This window comes from Bufo gargarizans, chromosome 7 (assembly GCF_014858855.1).
Source record: "Bufo gargarizans isolate SCDJY-AF-19 chromosome 7, ASM1485885v1, whole genome shotgun sequence".
NCBI lineage: Eukaryota > Metazoa > Chordata > Amphibia > Anura > Bufonidae > Bufo > Bufo gargarizans.
The window spans coordinates 44,664,818-44,682,995 of NC_058086.1; the positions used below are offsets into that span (position 1 = coordinate 44,664,818).

The window sequence follows — 18,178 nt, forward strand, 5'->3', positions numbered from 1 at the left end:
TAATATTTACGCATCTTGGTAGTAGTGCTGCAGAAGATTTTGTAAACTTTTGCAGTGAAAGATTTGCCTTTGCAACTGGGCCGCCCTTGACTGGGAAAGCTTTGGTGCCTGGACCGCCTGTCGTCATCTCCAGACATCCGTTCTAAACTTTTGGGGTACGTCCACACAGGACATTATGTCAGCCGTAACAATCGGTGAGAAAGCTAAATCGTCTTGAATTACGTGTGGATTTCACCAGGATTTTGTTGCAGATATGCATTGGGTAAAATCTCTTGCAAATATCAACAATCTGAATTGACATTTTGTGGATTTGAAATCTGCACCGCAGGTCTGTTTCTGCATGGATTTTTTTCTCAACAGCACATGGATGAGATTTGGTAAAATCGTATCCACTTTTGCTGCTACTGCAATACTTTATGGACTATCCACCCGCAAAATCCAGACAGAATGGATTAGAGGCAGTTTTTTTTTTTTTTCCCACCAACTACACGTATGAATGTAATATTGACCCGCTATGGTAATGCCACGCAGCTGCCAAAACAGAGTAAAATAAGTGCAAGATTTAGTAAGCAAACTGCACCAGAATTATTTTACTAGTGGAAAAAAGTTACATATTATGGTACATGTCACATGGCACAGCAACTATTTTCTCCTGTCGACAATTTTAAAAAGTGGTGGGAAAAGTGCTTTCGTGTGAAGGTTTGGGCCAAATGTATTACATTTTATGCCAGAAAATGGTGCAAAAAGGATGCAAATCTGCACATAGATGTCATTTCTGGCTTAAAAAAAGAGCAACATGGGACAAGTTTCTTAGGGCTCATGCACAGGAGCGTACTTGCTCAGTGTCCATGCTGTAGACCGTAAATGGCCTTTTTATACTGTAAAAAAACATTTCCTCCCTACTGCGGCGTTTCATCCACACATTGCTTAAAGAATCTGCATCATAAATTGACCTGCGATGGGGATTGTGATTCAGCAGTTTATGCTGCGGATCTGAACCTTTGCCGAGCAGAAGCTGAAATCCACATGCAACAAATGTGGGTTATGTTGTGGATTTTTTTCACGGAAAATTGTCAAAATCCGTAGAAGAGTTCCGCCCTGTGCACCGTACCCTTAATGTGCGTAATTTTGTGCCCGTATATTTAATGTCTGGTTCCAAGTCTTTTGCAAACAAGCTCTGCCCACTGTGTATTTCAGATTAAAGGCTTGTTCACACAACCGTGCAAATTGCGGTCCACTAAGCACAGGCACCTGCCGCGTGGCAGCCGCATAGGGATCGCGGCCCCATTCACTTGAATGGGTCCGCGATCCCTCCGTTCCGCAAAAAGATAGAGCAAGCTCTATCTTTTTGCGGTGCGGAAGGACGGAACGGAACCTCAGAAAGCACTCCATAGTGCTCCGTTCCGCGGTTCCGTTCCGCATCTCCGGACCCATTAAAATGAATGGGTCCGTATCCTTGGCGGAATGGCCACGGAACAGGACCCGTGTATTGCAGATCCGCAATACGGGCACGGGCTTCACGCGGTCGTGTGAACGAACCCTTACACTTTTTTTTTTTGCCATAAATTGGCAGTTTTACTAGGAGGTGCCACTAGCCGGGTCTGTATTGTGTATATGTTGTGAATCATGTTGTTTTATCTAGGTGGGGGAGCCACATGGTTTGATTTTGTATTTATTTATACTTGTTTTTCCATCCCACCTTTTCTATTACCTGCAATGCTATAACTTGATGTCCCGACGTATTGTGCACTCTCCATGTGGTTGTGTCCGTCTTTGCCAATTTATGCATCTATTTATTTGTTTTATTGATTTCAATAAAGATACATTTTTGTATTATATCTGTGTATATGCTGAGCGTCTGAGTTTGTCCCATCTAGGAGCTAGTATTCTGATATAGATGCCCTATTCATATCAACGGGGCGCCAACACCAGTTACACCCCCCCCCCCCCCCCCCCATCGGCAAATTGTGCTGTTCATGTAGATCTGGGATGGTGAATGTCGTGCAGACCTGAGTGATCAGAACAGGCAGTCGCAGAAGGTGAACCTTTCCTCTGAACACGGCTCTGTGCACTTACCATAGCAACATCCTTCCTGCCGCGGTTTGTATAGAACGCAAAGTACTCAGCCCCTAGAAAAGAACAATGTGTTTACTACTAGAGACGCAACCTCGGTTCACCCATCATCCTCAGCCTCGTCCTAATAACAACAAGTGCTTTATTGACAGGGACGGTCTAATTTATCCGCTTGTTACCGTCTGCAGGAGAGATGTTCTGTACCCAATGACTAAAGTGCATTCTCCCGGGCAATGGGAATGTTTCATCCATTCATCCATTTGTTCAGTCAGAAATGTTCACACATGAAGTAGAGATTAATATGTAAATGGCCGACGAGTGTAGGAAATCTGCAAGTACTGCCTATTAAAATTCAATTTAGTAAGGAAGGGGAAGGGGGTTACTACCTATAGCTTAGGGTACACAGCTGCTAGAACATGGGATGGAGGAGCATATATGGTGCAGCGGTCGAGCCTGGGTACTGTGGCTCCATACAACTTTATGGGGGTTACAGAAGCAGCTCATGGGGGTCCCAATGAATAGGTGACCATATACCCCTTTGAATCTATATGTGTCGACCATAATCACAAAGTGACACAAAAAAGTATCTCTACAGATCGATGTGTAGCCAGTATAGGGGTGCAGCAGTCTCTATAGACCAGCTGAATGCTTAGTGATCAATGTATAGATATGGGCCAAGAGAGCGGGGAAGGGGGGGGAGATGTGTCATGATAGGACTCTTTTGCTTTGACGAAAAGTGCGCCAAATTTATCAAAAGTTGAGATCAAATTACCGTGGTACAGCAGTCTCTACAGATCAGTCAAGTACATAAACATCAATGTATAGGGGTACTGCTGTCTCTGTGGATGAGCTGAGTACCTACAGATTGATGTATAGGGTGTGGGGTTTCGCTCTGGTAGATAGGGTAAGCGGGCGAAGTACAGAGGCAAAATACAAGTTCTTAACTCAAAATGTCAGCGTTTATTCACACTTGAGGCAATTGCACAGAACAGCAGTAACTTTGCGGTCTTGGTGTTAATTCACACACAATGGAAAGTTCATAGAACACAAGTCACCTTGCTGGCAGTTCTGCCTCTAGTAGTCCACAGCAGGCTTTAGGGGGCCTGTTTCCCCAGCGTGCGGCTCTCAGCCCTCCAGCACGGCAGAAAGCCTCAGATCCCAAAAAGAGACATCTCTGCTGAGCCCAGCTGCCTATTTAAGGACAGCCAGGTGCTGCCAAAACCCGGAACAGCACTTAAACTCTGGTTCGGTATTTGACCTCACCTAGCTAGAAACCAGCCCAGCCGCACATGATGGGAGGAAAATACCTGCCTTGCCAGACACAATCCCTCACTGTGTCACAAGGGGTACTGCTGTGACTGTGGATTAACAGAGTACCAACAGATCAATGTATAGAGGTACTGCTGTCACTGTGGATTAACGGAGTACCTGCAGATCAATGTATAGAGGTACTGCTGTCTCTGTGGATTAACGGAGTACCTGCAGATCAATGTATAGGAGTACTGCTGTCTCTGTGGATTAACGGAGTACCTGCAGATCAATGTATAGAGGTACTGCTGTCACTGTGTATGTGGAGTTCCTATAGATCAATGTATAGGGGTATTGCTGTCTCTGTAGATGAGCTAAGTACCTGCAGATGAATGTATAGGGGTACTGCTGTCTCTGTGGATCAGCTGAGTTCCTACAGATCAATGTATAGGGGTACTGCTGTCTCTGTAGAATTAATGTATAGAGGTACTGCTGTCTCTGTGTATAAGCAGAGTTCCTACAGATCAATGTATAGGAGTACTGCTGTCTCTGTAGATGAGCGGAGTACCTGCAGATGAATGTATAGGGGTACTGCTGTCTCTGTGGATCAGCTGAGTTCCTACAGATCAATGTATAGGGGTACTGCTGTCTCTGTAGAATTAATGTATAGAGGTACTGCTGTCTCTGTGTATAAGCAGAGTTCCTACAGATCAATGTATAGGAGTACTGCTGTCTCTGTAGATGAGCGGAGTACCTGCAGATGAATGTATAGGGGTACTGCTGTCTCTGTAGATGAGCGGAGTACCTGCAGATGAATGTATAGGGGTACTGTTGTCTCTGTAGATGAGCGGAGTACACAAAGGTTGCTGTAGGGTAAAGGAGCGCCCATGAGCCTGTTCAGTACATAAAGATTAATATTTTAGTGTTATATGATCCAACATAAACAGTGAGATCTTTGTGGACCACATATTCGGTGCTTGTATTTTCCAGTGGGTCGGTACCGGAGCAGTGGCTTGAACGCCGCTGATCAGCTGTTATTGTGGGGGGAATCTCCTGGCATGTATGGAAATGTAGTATAACATGGTAATTATGGCCACAGCAAGTCCTGCAGAGTAGGAGACACTTTCTGCAGCGGTTCCTCACCTTGGCTAAAAGAGGGAAGTCTGTCACACGTGGTGGTGGCCACACGGCAGAGCCACGGCCATAATGCAGCCAGGAGCCGCAGGACAGCTAATGACAGCAGTGCTTACTTGTTGCTTTTGATGGGCGCACAGTCTGCCTAAAACACAGTAAAATTTGTGCAGACATGTGGCTCCTGGCTGCGTCAGACTAAGGGCTCATGCACACGAACGTAATTTCTTTCCGTGTCTGTTCTGTTTTTTGTTGTGGACCTTATACAGAACCATTCATATCAATGGGTCCGCAAAAAAAATGGAAGTTACACCGTGCGCATTCCGTCTCCATATGTCCTTTCTGCAACAAAAAATGGAACATGTCCTAATGTCCGCATTACGGACAAGGATGGAACTGTTCTATTAGGAGCCAACTGCAAAATACAGAATGCACGCAGACTTCATCTGTATTTTTCGCAGACCGCAAAATACATGTAGTCGTGTGCGTGAGCCTTAATAGTGGCAATTGCTACGAGTGAGAGCGCACTTAGGCCAGCTCAGATGTAAATGCTGCCATATACAGCCCAACTCATCAATGTATTTCACCCCTTTCCCATCAACTTTAGTGGGGGAAGCAACCAAACAACCTCTTGAAAGTTTTTTTTTTTTTCCTGGTGTTTTTGGTGCTTTATTGCAAGCATTTTTTTTAAGTTTAGGCAAAAAAACTGTTCCCAAATTATCACATGAATGCCTATGGTAAATATTAAACGCAGGACGAATAGGCGCATTTTGGATCCAAATACTAATATACAATTGTTTTTATTTTTGTGTACCTTTAAAAAAAAAAAAAAACAACTTGTCTTTGGTGCAGTTTTTATTGGTGCTTTTGCATGGTATTTTTTGTACCAATGTATTTTCCTCGTACAGAGGAAGCAACACGTACTTAAACACGTATTAAAAACGCAAGAAAAAAAAGTCTTTAAATACGCCTATGTTCAAACACACTATTTAGCTAAAAACATCACAATGCTGCTCAAGTCAGCCAATATTTTTTGGGGAAAAGAAAACCACATACTTTTTGAAGTTGATTGGGCTTTGAGTTTGTGTTGGCAAACGGTGTGTCAGTCTCTAGAAATAATCTTCAGTAACACAACATGATGGGGGATGTAGTGCAGGAAGGAGCGTAGTCCTAGACGCTATTATTACATCTGGGAAGTCCATAATTCATTACTGTAAGAAGGGAAGAATGACAGAGCCCATTACTGGTAATGTGTGTGATGCAGCCGCTCTACAGGAACCCCTGCATGTATACCTCACACACACCAGTGCACATGTACAGCTCCATGTTGCCTGATCATTACGGGGTTAACGTCCAATAAAAAGTCTTGTTCTCCCCAGAGGTTCCTCATCGCTCTTCTCCAGTCAATACAAAGGCGTACTTAGATCCATCTCATCGTTTCCCATTATTGACTGACCGTGAAAAATTCCAGACCCTCTGGCAAGCGGCCATTAATACAGGGTCAAGGCTCATGCACACGAGTGCAAATTCTGTCTTTTTTTTATTTCCCTCAGTGTTTTCTGCAATTCTGTTTAAAGGGGTTCTCCAGGAATTTAGAAAATGAAAATACTTAGTGTAACTTTCATATTTTTTTCAATTTTATTTGCTAGTTTATTAGAGCTCGGCATGTATATCTGAGTTAGTCTGTCAATGATTGTCAAAAGATCTGTAATTATCTTATAGTAAAAGCTTTCATTAATGTCCCCTGTCCCTTTCCGCTGCTCCCTTAAAAGACTGTTGCTAGGGCTTCTCTGTCTCCGGCTAGGAAGACACAGGGGTGGTCCTTCACACTGCATGTCTGCATTAGGCTTCAGTGTGAGGAGGCGTGTCTCCCAGTAATCCAATCTGATTGGCTGGCAGGGAACTGCTGGCTACAGCAAGTGTGTATGCGACCTGAGGGAAAGCAGTTTTGGCCTCAGAGAACTGGCAGAGGAGCCATCTTGAGAAGGTCCTCATATTGTAAATGTTTAAAGACCTGTAACTAAGGGAAAAACCCAAGGAAAATTGTGGTATGTGAAGAAACTAAAGATTGCTTTATACATAATACTGCAGCAGTAACATATGCTAAAATTGATTTTTGATAAAACATTACAGTTACACTTTAAATATTACTTTATTATAAATATATTACCAAATACCTTTCATTATTTATAATGGCTCATTTTGTCTAGGGAGCGATCATCAGGGGAAACAAAATGGCCACTGTCCCATTAGGTCACACAAAACTTGTCCTGATCACACATGAGGACAAGTTACTTCAGAGCACTGAGCTAAAGATCTGCCTCATCCTCCTCTCTGCTTTGCTTGTCAGAGATTATGATCCTGAATACAGATGATAAGAACTTTAGCTGAATCTCTGTGGAATTTAGTTCAGGAGGAGACATGAAGTACAGAGAGGACGGACAGGACAGACTGTGGTAATGGAGACTGTAAACAAGTGCTGCTGCTCATTACCACATCTCACCCTCCTCTCATGTCTCCTCATCTCCATTCCTACAGCTGAAGATCTTATCATCTGTATTTAGGATCATAATCCCTGACAAGCAGAGCAGAGAGAAGGATGAGGCAGATCTAAGGCTAGGTCTACACGGCGACATTTGTCGCGCAACATTTTTATAATTGCAGTCTATGTTAATTGCATGAAAAACACAAAGCATGCCCTGCATTTGGTTACGTTTTTCACATTTCTTGCATAAAAACATAAAAGGTGGAACATGGTGCATTTTTTTCATGCAGAGCGATCTTGCGTGAGAAAGGAACTCGTGCCTATATCCATTGACTTTAATGGGTCAGTTTTCACTGCTGCCCTGTCTGTGAATGAAACTTGTATGTGTGCATGAGCCCTCAGGGTGCCTGCATACGGTGCATGGAATCTGCGCCGAAACCATTTTTGGTGTGGTTTTTATACCGTTTTTGGAGAGGATTTAATGCGGTTTTGCCGAAGATCTCACCCTTCCCTTCAAAAGGGCAAAAAAAAAAAATAATAATATGTGCAAACAATTGCCATTCTGCAGATTTCAAAATCCGCACACCAAGTCAATTTCCTGCCGGAATCCTCTGCTGCATATCTGCACCAAAATCTGCAATGTCTAATTGCGGTTTTTGGCGCCGATTAGATGCGGTTTTGCCACAGACTCACGCTCTACGACCATAAATTCAGCAGTGCTGGATTTACTGTGATTGTCGCAGTCATGGCGTCTCGCATGCCGCACCGTGACGCCATTGACAATCGTTAGACACAACGTCGCCATGTAGCCCCAGCCTAAGGGCTTATGCACGTGACCATGGTTTTGGTCCGCATTTTTTGTGGATCAGATGTGGACCCATTCATCTCAAAGGGGCCCCGGAAGATGCGGACAGAACACCATAGTGCTGTCCGCATCCATAAGTCCAAATACGTTGTCCTATTCCTGTCCGTTTTGGGCAGAAGGTTAGGACTTTTCTGAAGGTGTAAAAATAAAAAATAAAGCAGAATCTTGGCCGGGATCCATATTTTGCAGATCCATGGTTTGCAGACCACAAAAATGGCTACGGCTGTGTGCATGAGCCCTAACGGTAGTGGCGTCCGCACCGGCATCAGGGTCTGGGTGCACCTAAAATATAGAAGACCGTTCCGCCACATGTGAACACGGTCTTGGCGGATGCTCGGCCGCTGCCTGAACCTGGTTTTGTCAGAACCAAGGCTTATGAGGATCTGACTTCCTAATGAATACTTACTATGGTTGTCATTTACAGCACAATATAGTAATGGTGGTTTTTTTCATGCCTTTGACACCGGTATTGGGGCATCATGATGATTGTTAGCGCCGCAGATAATTCACAAATAGGGTGCTGTCATAATGCCTGGCTGTGTGCAATGCACTGAATGCAGCTTGTGCTGTGTTCAGTAGTGTAGGACTACAAGTCCCAGAATCTCTCTCTTCAGCGTCTTCCCTGCAGTTCAGCTCTGCGTGCAATGGGTGCTGTCAGGGCACGGGATCTGCTCTGGGTGCAGTGGGTGCTGTGAGGGCACACGATCTGCTCTGGGTGCAGTGGGTGCTGTGTTCAGTAGTGTAGGACTACAAGTCCCAGAATATCTCTGTTCAGGTCCTCCCTGCAGTCCAGCTCTGGGTGCAGTGGGTGCTGTGAGGGCACAGGATCTGCTCTGGGTGCTGTGAGGGCACAGGATCTGCTCTGGGTGCAGTGGGTGCTGTCAGGGAACAGGATCTGCTCTGGGATCCCTCAGATCCACCTTAAGAAATCTCGCGGCCGGGGCTCCTCGCGCATGCGCACAGCTGTCAGCGAGTGACGGGAAGCGGAGCTCGGGGCCGCGCACTGAGAACTGAGCTGAGGGAGAAGTCCTGACGGCGAGGAGCCCGGGAGCAGCACCGTGTGAGGGGACGAGCGGGGCCACAGCTTCCGGGTGAGTGGAGAGGATGAGGGGAGTAGTAGATGGAGACTGTGGGGAGTAGTGGAAAAGTCGGTAAAGGCTGAGGGGAGTAGTGGAATAGCCTGTGGAGACTGAGGGGAGTAGTGGAATAGCCTGTGGAGACTGAGGGGAGTAGTGGAATAGCCTGTGGAGACTGAGGGGAGTAGTGGAATAGCCTGTGGAGACTGAGGGGAGTAGTGGAATAGTCGGTGGCGATTGAGGGGAGTAGTGTAGTAGTCGATGGAGGCTGAGGGTAGTAATGTAATAGTCGGTGGAGACAGGGGAGTAGTGGAATAGCCTGTGGTGGCTGAGGGTAGTAGTGCAATAGTCAGTGGAGACTGATGGGAGTAGTGCAATAGTCGGTGGAGGCTGAGGGAAGTAGTGGAATAGCCTCTGGAGATTGAGGGGAGTAGTGTAATAGTTGGTGGAGATTGAGGGGAGTAGTGTAATAGTTGGTGGAGATTGAGGGGAGTAGTGTAATAGTCGGTGGAGATTGAGGGGAGTAGTGTAATAGTCGGTGGAGATTGAGGGGAGTAGTGTAGTAGTCGGTGGAGATTGAGGGGAGTAGTGTAGTAGTCGGTGGAGATTGAGGGGAGTAGTGTAGTAGTCGGTGGAGATTGAGGGGAGTAGTGTAGTAGTCGGTGGAGATTGAGGGGAGTAGTGTAGTAGTCGGTGGAGATTGAGGGGAGTAGTGTAGTAGTCGGTGGAGATTGAGGGGAGTTGTGTAGTAGTCGGTGGAGATTGAGGGGAGTAGTGTAATATTTGGCAGATACTGGAATTGTTGGTGGAGACTGAGGAGAGTAGTGTAAGGCCCCTTTCAGACGAGCGAGTGTCACGCTCCAGATTCACAGCGTGAGTATGAGGCAGCTCCTGTCCTGACCTCCCAGCACTGACGGGGTCGTCTAGCATTATATTGATTTATGATTCTATGTAACCCTTAGAGGTCTGGAATGTATTGGCTAACACTGACATAATGCTGTCATAATACATTCCAGAACTGTAAGGGTTACATAGCATCATAAATCAGTATAATGCTGTGCGACCCCTGACAGTGCTGGGAGGTCAGGACAGGAGCTGCCGCATACTCCCACTGCGAGTCTGGAGCGTGGGACTCGCTTGTCTGAAAAGGGCCTAAGGCCTAGTTCACACGAACGTATGGCTTTTATAGTTTTTTGCGGTCCGTTTTTCACGGATCCGTTGTTCCGTTTTTGAGTTCCGTTGTGTTTCCGTTTCCGTTCCGTTGTTCCGTTCCGTTTTTCCGTATGCCATGTACAGTTTACAGTAATTACATAGGAAAAATTGGGCTGGCCATAACATTTTCAATAGATGGTTCAGAAAAAACGGAACGGAAACGGAAGACATACGGATGCATTTCCGTATGTGTTCCGTTTTTTTTGCGGATCCATTGACTTGAATGGAGCCACGACCCGTGATTTACGGCCAAATATAGGACAAGCTCTATCTTTCAACGGAACGGAAAAACGGAAACGGAAGGCATACGGAACACATTCCGTTTTTTTTGCGGAACCATTGAAATGAATGGTTCCGTATACGGACCGTATACGGAACACAAAAAAACGGCCCGTACACCCGCAAAAAAAACGTTCGTGTGAACTAGGCCTAAGGCTAGGGCTACACGACGACATTTGTCGCACCATTGTCTCGCAACAATTTTTATAATGATAGTCTATGGTGTCGCACTGCGACATGCTGCGACACGACAGTCGCATAAAACCCATCCAAATTTGGGAGTCGCAATCCCAGCATGTCGCAGTGTGACACCATAGACTATCATTATAAAAATGTTGCGCGACATTGGTGTGACATCGATGTCGTGCGACACGTGTTGCAGTGCCCTATGTGTCGTGTAGCCCTAGCCCAGTGGTGGCAAACCTGTGGCACGGGTGTCAGAAGTGGCACTCAGAGCCCTCTCTGTGGGCACCCATACCCTGGAAAAAGTCTATGGTGTACCAATATGTCTTAGACTTCTCCTGACATTCATCAGCGCAGGGAGCTATTATAGCTAAATTATAAAGTACATAAAAATATACTGTACTGGTATTCGGGTTAAATTGCTGTGTTGGCGCTTTGCAATAAATAAGTTGGTTTTGCGTTGACGTTTGGGCACTCGGTCTGTAAAAGGTTCGCCATCACTGCCCTAGCCTAATAGTCAGTGGAGACTGAGGGGAGTAGTGGAATAGCCGCTGGATACTGAGGGGAGTAGTGGAATAGCCGCTGCTGAGTTGTCAGGTGAGGGAAAGTGGACAGCATGGAGAGACCGAGGGGAGGAGTGAGTCAATCAATGGACATTGAGTGTTGAATCAGTTGGTGGATGTTGAGAGGAGTAGTGAATCTGTTGGTGGATGTTGAGAGGAGCAGGTAACCGGTTGGTAGATGTTCAGAGGATTAGTAAGTCTGTTGGTGGACATTGAGTGCAGTAGTAAAGCAGTTGATGGATCTTGATAGGAGTAGTGGGTCAGTTGGTAGAGGAGAGGAATAGTGAGTCGGTTGGTGGACATTGAGGACAGTAGTGGGCTTGGAGTGATACTGTAGAGTGGGTAAGTCTGTGGACAATGAGAGGAGTAGTTGAAAATGACTACAGGTAGGGTATTATACGATGGGAGGTGTAGTGACTGTGGACATGACTGATGTCAGGAATAGGACCAATTTAGGACGGGATGATGGGATACGTAGTAGCATAGAGGGCGATATTTAAGGGACACAGGAAGGGCGTAGAGGGTAGAGCATGAGGGAAGACTGGGCGGCAGAGGAAGCCAGCAGGTATAGTGGTGAGTGGGCACAGGAAGCTGGGTATTAGGTGAGTGGGTGATTGTAGGACCGGTAATCCCACTGAGGCCGTTACCTAAGTTGTGGGTAAGGTGGACATAGTAGGTGGATGAGGGGGGCGAGGAGTGGTGAGTTAAGGCAGTAGAGGGCACAGGGTTAGGGGGTGTAGAGTGATGGGTGCTGGTCCCATCTTGAGGACCCACTAAAGTTATTCTCTTATGGAGTTTCCCTTTTATAGATGGAGGTTTAGGACAGTGGTCTGCAGCCTGCATGTTAAGGACATGCTGAGAGCTGTAGTTTCATTACAACTGGAGAGTCACATATTGCAGAACACTGACATGACTCACATCGGGTAAAACCACGGGGCCGTCCGTCTACTTTATACGGCGAGAAGGGCAACTTCCCCTAAAGAAGAAACCAGTAATAGAACGGACAGCACCTCCCTGCACCGACGAGACACCGAACCTGTGTGCCAGGCAACTGCAAAGTCAGCAATTCCCTAATGAAGGCTTATTAATGGTGATGGGCTGTGTGCATGGTGCTCTGTATACTGATAGGAAGTGTGTATGTGTATTATATAGGTATTATAATTTTGGTATATTCTTTGCTGTCAATTTTTATTTTATTCATGGACACCCCCTTTAAATGATAACTTTTTAGCTGCCTGCACTCACTGCTAGGGGGAGCTCTGCACATACTGGTGCAGATTTACTGGAAATGGGGCATGGTTCTGTGTGAAAGGGTCCCGACCTCAGATTGACACCACGTGCCACATTTGTACAAGAATTTTGTCATATGATTTTAGCGCACAGTGAGCCAACTAATAAAACGTAGACTAGACCGTCTAAAGATGCCCAAAATGTATCATCCAGCATAAAGAAGTCTCATAAATCTGGTGCATCTTTGCTACTTTCACACTCTTGTTGTGGGCAGATCCGTCATGGATCTGCAAAAACGGATCCGTTACAATAATACAACTGCATGCATCCGTCATGAACGGATCCGTTTATATTATCTGTAACATAGCCAAGACGGATTCGTCATGAACTCAATTGAAAGTCAATGGGATACAGATCCGTTGTCTATTGTGCCAGATTGTGACAGAGAAAACGGATCCGTCCCCATTGACTTACATTGTGTGTCAGGACGGATCTGTTTGGCTCAGTTTCGTCAAGCGGACACCAAAACGCTGCAGGCGGCCTCCAGAGCGGAATGGAGACGTAACGGAGGCAAACTGATGTACTTTTTCAAAGAGGATGAGGCCTCTCAGTGCAAAGTGAAACTGCCCTGCTATGTCGGTATTGAGGCCAGTGTACAAACAGTATGGAGGTAGCTCCCTCTAGTGGTGGCTTCTGTCAGACAGAATGGGATCAGTTATCTAGATGATCTATCCTTAGGGCACATTAGAACCGATTGTTGGGTCCATCTCACAACACCCCCTAGCGATCACATGGTAAAGCGTCCACGGCGCTGATGTGTCCCCTTCCTTATTTATATTGCTCTGTACTACATAATGCTTTACTTTTAGCAGGGGCTGTGGTTGACGTCTTAGTCCTGTCCTATACCAATATTTTATGCACAGCCGCTACTAAAAGGGCAGGAGCTCCACTGCCCCTTCAAACAACTGATTGGGGTGCCAAGAGTCAGACCCTCTTTGATCTACCCTAAGGATGGACCATGATTTTTAAGAATCTGGATAACTTCGCAGTCGGAGGTTGTGCGGAGCGGGTGGCACATAGTAAGATATGATGCCGCTTTCTGGCAGCGTGATATTATGTACATCGGTGACTATTTTTTTTAACTGCATGATAGTTATATTTTATTTGCAGCCTCAACATCGCAGAGGAGAATACGACTGATTCAGCCTGATTTCGGGTTCAGGGCAGGCTGTAAGGACGATGGCAGCGTCATCACCTTCTCTGGTGGTGAAAACCCTTTTAAAAATGAAGCTTGTGTGAACATGTTGCTTGTTCATAGGGCGATTTGCATTCTTGCGCCCATTAGATCATGTGCCTTAAAGGGCATCTGTCAGCAGATTTGTAGCTATGACACCGGCTGACCTGTTACATGTGTGCTTGGCAGCTGAAGGCATCTGTGTTGGTCCCATGTTCATATGTGTCCGCATTGCCGAGAAAAATTTAGTTTTAATATGTGCTAATGAGCCTTTGGGAGCAACGGGGGCGTTACCATTACACCTAGAGGCTCTGCTCTCTCTGAAACTACCACACCCTCTCCACTTTGACAGGACTGGGCAGGCGTGTTGATGTTTACTTTGCCTGCTCCTGCTGCAGGGGGAACGGCAGTTGCAGAGAGAACAGAGCCTCTAGGTGTAACGGCAACGCCCCTGTTGCTCCTAGAGGCTAATTTGCATATAGTAAAACATCCATTTTTCTCAGCAATGTGGACATATATGAACATGGGACCAACACAGATGAATTCAGCGGCTAAGTGCACATTGAACATGTCAGCCAGTGTCATAGGGACAAATCTGCTGACAGATGCCCTTTAAGAAGATTGTGCCTCACTTTAGAGCTCTGTCGGTGTCCCGATACCCGTGCCTCAGATACTGTCCAGAATGGCAGCTTGAAGTGCCATCTACATGCCCTTGACCGCTGCACTCACATGGCATCAATGCTCATGTCGTCACTGAGGCCATTGAGTGCCCGGCAGGAGTAACGTGCATGTAGACAGCATGTCACATTTCTGGTTTGGCGAGGACGGGTGCGGGAACTGGGACACTCTGAGAAGGAGAGGTGTTTTTCTTTTTTTTTTAACACTATGTCCAACCTCCTGCCACTTTTTTATTTTTATTTTTTATTATTATTATTATTGGCCTCGGAAAACCCCTTTAATAGAGTAGAGGACGGTCACCATTCAGTTAAGGGGGATTTTAACTTCTTCACTTTAGGGTGGAAAGTGACTGCAAAGAGGCTCTGGCTCCCTCAGGAAGGCTAGGCATGCCTATTTATTAAAGGGGTACTCCAGTTGTAGTAGTTTATTCCCTTTCCAGGTCGGAGTCTGACAGTCACGAGACAAAGGACTCTGTATCCTATAGGATCCCCCTCACATGAATAGAGCGTCAAGCTGAGTATGCATGGTGCTTGTCCAGACTCTTGGAGTACAAGCGCCCAGCCGTTTTCTGCAGTCCCGTTAGGTGTGCATGCTGAGCCTGCTGGTGCATTCATTTCATGGACCCCCGCAGGCTGTGTGGTCCCTTTTCTTGTAATCGATGGGGTTCATAGCAGTCGGACTCCCCTAATCTATTAGTTATCCTCTGTCCTGCGGAATGCCCCTTTATTTTTAATAGCACCATTGTAATACTTCTTTCCCCCTCTGGTGGCGCTGCAGGGGGCTTGAGCATTTGCTGCAGTTTTTTCGCACAGATTAAAGCTGATCTCAGGGGGTCTAGACAGCAGGACAACCTACGGTCAGCCTATAGTCAGGGGACCCCTATAATAGTAAGGGATTGTTCAAAGCGGAGAGCCCCTTTAATTCTGTTCAGATGATTTGATTGGTTCAGACAGATAGAAGCGGCTGAACGTCTATGTAATGATTGAGGCAATGATGGAAGCAGCTGTCCTTTATAACATTTATATGGGACTTTATTACAGTTTATGCCCCTGGTACACTAAGCAAATCCCTTATCTATGCAAATCTGTGCCGTATGGACTCGGCTGGTGACGGTTTTCAGTGTGAATTTGATTATACAAATTGCAGATGACGTTGCCCTACTCTTTTCAGTGTTTTCTAGTGTACAAGGCAGAGCGAAGTGTTAAATTGCCTGAGATGTAATGGGTGATGGGACAACATCTCAGGCTCATGGTGGCCCGGACAAATAACGCATCGTGATTGTCTCACTTTAGGTACATAATTACCGCTTGTAGTGATTTCTGTGGATACAATGAACTTGGACGTGTAAGGTTTCCTGCACCTGCAATTTCAAAGTGCAGAAAATCTGCCAATCGCACTATAATATGCCACAGTCAGAGTGTGATAACTGCAGCACGATGTAGTGTACATTGCCTGGCGGAATATCGGACACGTTTTATATTGAATTGCTGCCTTTTAGTATTTTTTGTGTGGTATTTAAGCCCTTTTTACCCTGTGTCTTGCAGTGTCCTTTGGCGCTTTCTGTTGTAAAATACTTCACATGGGGTACAGAGTTATCAGCCTCTACACGGCGACTCGGCTGATCCCATAGGTTTTCTATGGGATTCAGGTCTAGAGAAAGTGCGGGCCGCTCCATTTGAGGTCCCCAGTCTCCAGCAGTCGTTTTCAAATGATGAGCTGGAGCATTGTCCTCCATGAAGATGACATTAGGCCTGTGTTGTTCCTGCAGAGGCACAATGACTGGATCGGTGTTGGGCTTGTCGCTGGACCATTCACAAAGTGTCAGGCAGTTCTGTACTGACTAGACCCACCTGCCCACACTAAGACCATCACCATCAAAGGCTCGTCTGGTGACAGCAGTGACTGATGCATAGCGCCCTCTTTGACGTCTCCAACATCGTTGGCGGCCATCAATTCTGCTCAGCGTCAATCGACTTTCACCAGTGAACAGCACTGAGGCCCACTGGTCCCTCGTCCAGCATAGATGCTCCCTGGCCCATACAAAACGATGACGCCTGAGCCTGGTGGTGCGGTCAGGTAACCTTGATGTAAACGGTTTCAAATGGTGCCTCTCGCCTCCCTTAAATGTGTCTGGAGTTGTGTGGCATTCATCATCCGGTTCCGCAGGGAATTGTTCACAATGAAGCTTCTCTGCCTTTCTGTGACTCTTCCAGTCTCTGTATCTCTGATACAACCTGCTGATGACACTCTGTGACACTCTAAGCTCAGTGGCCACTTCTGTCTGAGAAAATCCTGCTTGAAGCCTCACAATGGCGAGGTACTGTTGATCAATTGTAAGGTGTCGTCTTGGTCTCATGATGTCAAAATGTGAACAGCATGATGAGGAGGACTGTTTAAATTCCAATTCTAATTGAACCAGGAAATTTATTGGGCGATTCATGGATCAAACACCTGTTGTGAATTTTGCCATTAAACTCCTTGTTAGAGAACAGCAAGTTGTGCAAAAAGTCCTGAAACATTGGACATGTGCATTCGAAAGTTTAAAGATGGTCACATTAAAGGGAACCTGTCACTAGGATTTTGTGCATAGATCTGGGGACACGGGTTGCTAGATGGCCGCTAGCACATCTGCAATACCCAGTCCCCATAGCTCTGTGTGCTTTTATTGTGTAAGAAACCCGTTTTGATCCATATGCAAATGGACCTGATATGAGTCCTGTGTCCGGAGAGGAGTCCAATTTTCTGAGCGCAGCACCACCCTGCGTCCTCCGAATATCCTCCTTGCTGGCTGACGTCACAGAGCTGGAACGCCGAAATCTCGCGATGCGCAGTTCGTTCCCTGTGCTGATGCCCGCACAGTGAATGAACATGATACAGACACACTTGCTTTGTCCGGATCCGGCGTGTACTCCACTTGCCGGAATTACACGCCGGATCCGGAAAAACGCAAGTGTACTGAAAGCATTTGAAGTCGGATCCGTCTTCAAAATGCTTTCAGTGTTACTATGGCACCCAGAACGCTATTAAAGTCCTGGTTGCCATAGTAGGAGCGGGGGAACAGTATACTTACAGTCTGCGCGGCTCCCGGGGCGCTCCAGAGTGACGTCAGAGCGCCCCATGCGCATGGATGACGTGCCATGCGATCACGTGATCCATGCGCTTGGGGCGCCCTGACGTCACTCTGGAGCGCCCCGGGAGCCGCACGGATGGTAAGTATGCTGCTCCCCGCTACACTTTACCATGGCAAACTGGACTTTAGCGTCCCAGCAGCCATGGTAACCATTGAGAAAAAGCTAAACGTCGCATCTGGCAATGCGCCGAAACGACGTTTAGCTTAAGTCCGGATCAATGCCTTTTCAATGGGCATTCATTCCGGATCCGGCCTTGTGGCAAGTGTTCAGGATTTTTGGCCGGAGCAAAAAGCGCAGCATGCTGCAGTATTTTCTCCGGCCAAAAAACGTTCCGTTCCGGAACTGAAGACATCCTGATGCATCCTGAACGGATTTCACTCCATTCAGAATGCATTTGGATAAAACTGATCAGGATTCTTCCGGCATTGAGCCCCGACGACGGAACTCTATGCCGGAAGACAAGAACGCAAGTGTGAAAGAGCCCTTGGTTAGCTCTTGCATCGCGAGATTTCGGCACTCCAGCTCTGTGACGTCAGCCAGCAAGGAGGAGATTCGGAGGATGCAGGGCGGTGCTGCACTCAGAAAATTGGACTCCTCTCCGGACACAGGACTCCTATCTGGTTCATTTGCATATGGATCAAAAGCACAGTGAGCTATGGGGACTGGGTATTGCAGATGTGCTAGCGGCCATCTAGCAGCCCATGTCCCCAGCTCTATGCACAAAATCCTGGTGACAGGTTCCCTTTAAGTTCACTTGTAAAGGTTAGAGGGCATTTTAGGTTCATCCTTA

General features: G+C 46.5%; 1 protein-coding gene across 5 annotated transcripts in view; it reads left to right on the forward strand.

Annotated features, from left to right (window-relative positions):
• JAK1 (Janus kinase 1) overlaps positions 1-18,178 on the forward strand; it is a 124,344-nt gene that overhangs the window by 47,481 nt on the left and 58,685 nt on the right. For 2 of the 5 annotated variants that reach the window (XM_044301932.1, XM_044301936.1), the window contains exon 1: positions 8,777-8,893. The exons of the other annotated variants lie outside the window; for them this stretch is intronic. The gene's annotated coding sequence lies outside the window, so the exon portion shown is untranslated. Of the gene's footprint in view, positions 1-8,776; positions 8,894-18,178 lie in introns of those variants that run through there. 5 annotated transcript variants of the gene reach the window in all.